Source organism: Odontomachus brunneus, unplaced genomic scaffold (genome assembly GCF_010583005.1).
Source record: "Odontomachus brunneus isolate Ranch 3 - 2012 unplaced genomic scaffold, Obru_v1 Obru_scaffold_221, whole genome shotgun sequence".
Taxonomy (NCBI): Eukaryota; Metazoa; Arthropoda; class Insecta; order Hymenoptera; family Formicidae; genus Odontomachus; species Odontomachus brunneus.
In genome coordinates, this window is record NW_022639671.1 from 30,370 (window position 1) to 36,124 (window position 5,755).

General features: G+C 30.7%; 1 long non-coding RNA gene across 1 annotated transcript in view; it reads left to right on the top strand.

Annotated features, from left to right (window-relative positions):
* LOC116852383 overlaps positions 1-4,147 on the top strand; it is a 10,163-nt gene extending 6,016 nt beyond the window's left edge. Inside the window, exons 2-3 of the long non-coding RNA XR_004379758.1 lie at positions 2,355-2,783; positions 2,876-4,147. This is a non-coding gene — a long non-coding RNA (uncharacterized LOC116852383). The remainder of the gene's footprint in view (positions 1-2,354; positions 2,784-2,875) is intronic.
* Positions 4,148-5,755: the final 1,608 nt, after the last annotated feature.

Here is a 5,755-nt window from a genome sequence, read left to right on the forward strand (position 1 = left end):
ATTTAATCATTAATTCCAAAACTTGCATGGTTTATATATATATATATATATAATTTTTTTATTTAATAATTTATATATATAGACTTCTTTAATCAATAACTTAAAAATTTTACCTTTTTCGGCCGATTCTCGGGAGCTTCTATCTCCCCCTTGTCGCGTGGCGGGCCTAAAAAGTGACGATTGTGCCTCTAAGCTTGGAGCCGCGATTGGCCGCGACCGTCGCTTGCTTGGCCCGCCGCGCGGCAAGGGAGAGATAAAAGGCGTAGCTCCCGAGAATCGACCGAAAAGGGCAAAATGTGCTGAGGCCTGATATAATGTATAAGTTTGATGGATATACTCGTAATCAACGACAGAGTTAAGGTTCAAAACACAGAATGTATACAAAATGTCTTTTGCTAAGTACTATAGATGCCATATACCTGTAGATTAGTCAATATAATAATAATGTCATTCTGAACAGAAAGTCCTGTACCATTTTGCAAACAATTACAAACATTTTTTTATTAATAATTAAAGAAGCCTCTATATATGATTATCTTCTTTAATTATCCTATAAACACCGACTAATAGTAACATAACATCAATATTATAATTTCCCACTCAGTGTAATTGTTACATAACACACGCATTATATCGTATTTATATTGTTAAGTGGGAAATTATAACATATTAATGTTATATTATTGTTAGTTGATACTTATTGGGTAATAATTCCAAGTTTTACAAGATTGCGTGATTACGAAATAGTACAAAATTTTCTTATTTAGAATGACTTATCTACAAGTATATTACACTTTGGACCCACACTTGGAACTCACACTTTTGAAATCAGATATTCTGTATATAAAAATTACAAAATAGTACAGTTTCTGATAATAAATTATTATTATTTTATTTTAGTACACACACAGTTTTTCCTTTTATAGATGTTTTTAAATTTTACACATTAATTTTATTCTATATATTTTAGAAACGTGCGTGACACGTACGTGCCGTACGTGCGTATATGTATATGTGTGTATGTAATAATATAAATATTTAATATACAGAGTGGCCTACGTAAAGCGTTACAAGCTAATACTCTAAACATATTTGTCCTATCAAAAAGTTGTTTATGAGAAAGTTTCATATATTCGAGGGGCCTTTCTAACTACGTAAACATCCACTTCCGTCCCCCTTGAAGAGGGGCGGAGGGTAACTTCAAAGTTTCAAAAGGAACTTCCTATACAATGTTACATATTTGGATTCTACAGAAAAAAACACAAGTAAACTTTGTCTGAAACATTTTTTTGGAAAATGTTTCTATCAAAAGTTATAAACATATAAACTTTTAGCCATTTTATTTACGATGAACTCTATTGACACAAAGTTGTGTTCGCGATATAACGAAAACGAGCTTAGAGTACATACTTGATATTAACCAAAAGAAACATAAATACACACATTTATCGGGAAACAGATCTATGTATTTAGTTAGTTTTGATTTAGAGCTAGTTTTGATGCTATCAAGTTCGAAAATCATGATTAGTTTTGACGTGGAAGTTAATATCTTGTTAATTCTAGGAGAATGTGAGAAAAATTATCGACGTGCAGCGCAATTATTTGTAGAACGTTATAATATTCAAAAATCGCATATGGCATTTCTTCGTTTAGAAAATCGTTTACGTGTACATGGTCAATTAAGTGCAATTAAAAGACGAAAAGCAAAACCTTATTTAATTTATCATTAATTTCAATGCACTCTACATTAAAGTTTAAATGTTTATAACTTTTGATAGGAGCATTTTCCAAAGAAATATTTCAGACAAAGTTTACTTGTTTAAAGTTATTAGCTTGTAATACTTTACGTGGGCCATTCTGTATAAATATTCTGAATAATTTTTATTCAAACTTTAAAATACACAGCCATAGACATACACACACATACATATATTAGATTATGTTCCATGTTATAATCCAATTTGTGGCTATGAATATTTTAGAGTTTTAATAAAAATTATTCGGAGTATTTAATATGTGTATCAAATATATTTTATTATCATACATATATGCACGTACACACATACAGCGCAACTAATCATATTAGGATAAATATAACCCATGCTAACTGTATCGGTAAAATCGTCTCCCACACGGAAAAAAAGGTTTGGTTAATTAACCAAATATCTGGTCGAATATGAACGATCCAGAAATTCCGATTGAAGTAACTCGAATTCTGTTTAAGTCAACCAAAAATCTTGTTAACTTAAGCAGAATTCGGGTTACTTCAATCGGAATATCTGGATCGTTCATATTCGACCAGATATTTGGTTAATTCGACCAAACTTTTTTTTCCATGCACAATGTAAAAACAGGCGTGTTATCAGGTGTGTTAAAACAACACACAATTCACTAATTTGATGTGCTTATGCGTTTAAACAACACAGCTGCGGTTGTAAATATATTGAAACGACACACAAAGTATACTGATCTATACACGAATTCTGTGTTATAGTGGATAACACAGTGGATAACACACTTCATGTATGTTAAGACCATAATTCAGTAAATTGAATGCATATAATGTATATAAATGTAATGCATGAATCGCAGAATAACAATAATTTGGAAAAAACAACATATTACTAGAGTTACACACTTACAGGAATTACACATAAAACCTCACATTATTCAAAAAGAATGAACAAGAAAATATGTGGATAATATTAATGATGTGATGAATGCAGTTGTCACTGACAAATATTTTTGCATTTAGTCTGCAGAAAACATTGGCTATTATACAGGTGATAAAATAGTATAATTTATTATTTATTATTGTATTATTATTATATTATTTTATTATTATTACACCATTTATTATTTATCATATTTTTAGTATCTAACCAGTTTATGTAATGTCTACGAAGTTATATGGGAAAAAAAGTGTCGTGAGCATGAAACGTCAAATAGCTCAGTGGTTCACTGCAGCACCCGGCAAGCGAAAGACCCAGGTTCGAGTCCTGGCATAGCAGCAACAAACCGCGCTTTGGGTATTTTTCTCTCTCCGGAATGAAAAGAAGACGCAGGTCCCACTGCCACGGCATTTCCCATCGCTACCTTTAATACGTCCTAATACAACACATATATAAGTCGTACACATATTATATGCATTCAGCTAGCATAACACGAATCATGTCTATAGAATACATATTTGTGTGTTATATTTACACGTTTCTTGCAAATTTACACACTTTCTTCTGTATTGCATATTTATACACCTGCAGGCGTGTCAAAAGTGACTGTAGGGATTACACACGTAAAATGTGTTAATGCAACACACTTCTTTTTACAGTGCAGACAGCAGACCAGTTATATACCCAACATTGGTGCGACGTTGGCATCAATGTTGATGTCAGTGCTGGTGTCAGTGTTTAACCAGTACGGCAAGGTGTTACACTCCTATATTGAATCTATACTGGCACAACACTGGCGGCCAGTACGGGTACAACGGCAATCGGTACTGTCCCAATGTTGGACCGCTTTAACATTTCTACGTGGGATATTTTCTTAACATGAGATTAACATTCTTAAAGAGATTAACATGTCTTTTTTTCTTTAATTTTAAATTACAAAGTCTAAACTTGCACAATTCTTCAATTTTTCACGAAAAATAAATAATTTTAGAAAAAATGTAAGGGAAAGAGAAATTGTGTAAAGGAAGTAATAACAATTAGAATCATATTTATAGATAGATCTTTGAACCGATTTAGATACGTGTACATACGTGTGTACGTGTGTATGTGAGTGTATGTGAGTGTATGTGAGTGTTTATGTCTAGTATCTCAGCATGTCCTCAGGTATTTTATGCTATTAGAGTTATTTTTATTTATTTGTTTTCATCTCTCTGTACATATCCAAATGTAAGGGATTACTATTGTAACAGTGATCTCGATTGATCAAGGATTGTACCACTTACTATAAAAGTGGACTTCATAGTACAAGTTGTGCCGTCTTATAAGCATCGTTCTTACATATATTAATGCATCATATTTCACGTACGAGAAAGACGCGAGAAAACGGAAGCAATTTAGCGAATAATCCGATATCTAGATATAAGAATACTATATAACATAGATGTAATGCAAATAAACGCTTGTTATGTAATCTATATAAAGTTATATTTTAATTATGTTGGTGTTATACAATTATAACTTGTAAATAACAAAGAATTATAACAATTCTAAAACACAGTTAGATTGCAGTTATAAAAAAAAATTATGTAACTTTAACATTAATAACGTATAACGTCCGTTATATTATGTGTTACTTCTATGATACACAATAGTTATATTCTGTGTTTGTTGGGTCATTAAATAATTAATTTTTTTATGATAGAAAATATAGCTTCAGCAAATATTACTTGACTTCTAGAATGACATTTTATTTCAATAGTTCTTGTGAAGATAGAAGCATAAAAGACATATATAGGACAATTTCGTTGTTTTAAATGTAATGGTATATATATTTTTTTTATTTGACTTTAGTACGTTTTTTAAAATGCATAAAGTAATCTATAGTTTAAGATTGTTGTAAGTGAACTCAAAGTTTATTTTAGTAAACAAATCAAACAATTCAGTAATATAATTGTTAACATATATACTGCTATTGTTTGAAATGATGATTTTGAAGATTAATGTGTGTTTTAAAGCAATTCAAGTATTATATGTTTAAATTTTATTTGGATATATTGTAAAGCAAGAACTTTTTATATACTCTTTTATGTCTTCATTGTACATTATTATTAAATTGTACATTACAATTTTCACCATAAACAAAATTTTACAAGTGTCAATTTTAATGAACATAAAGATAGTTATGATTTTCAGAATCGATCTATCTAATAATTTTCAAAGTTTTTGTCAAGAAACTCTTTAATTGCTTTATGATAGATCCAGTAAAGTTTTATCATCAGATGTAAACAAATTATATTCAGGTTAGCTGTTTTAAATTCTTCCCAGATAGCACATGATATTCTCCGTATATTCTGAATTTATACGGAATTTCCCATATGTATGCGTAACATTCTGAGAATATATCGAAGATATCGTAAGCAGTATATACTGGATACGAACATTTCGTATATTCTAAAAATATTCTCAGGATATCGCACACAGAATATCATATTTTGCGTGCGTAGATTCTCCATATATTATGAAATATATCCTGAAAGTTCGTATATATATGCAATATGCAAAGTATATTCTGAGGATATTGCACATAGATTATGTAAATTACGTCTAAAATGTAAAAAACGAATTACGGTTAATATTTTGTAGAACTATGAATTGTGTAAGAAATATTTTTAGAATATTCCGATATTCTCAGAATGTACATATACACACAACACACACACACACATATATATATATATATATATATATATATATATATATATATATACAGGGTGTCCCGCGTAAGATGGACCAAAAGAAAAATATAAGTAGAATACATAAAAGTAAACAAAAATTGTATAGATTATTTTTCAAGCAACCACGTAAAATTTCGAGATATTAATTAAAATAGTTGGACAAATTAGAACGCGCGATGCGATAGGCGGGACATACGGCTCGCAGCGGTGGGCGAAGAAAATGGAAGAACGCACACGTACACGAACGCACATACGGAGCTACTTAGTTCAGTATGCCAAACGGCCTACCTCTCTGGCTTATAAAATAGGCCAGAGAGGCAGACCGTTCGGGGCTATACTGAAATGGAT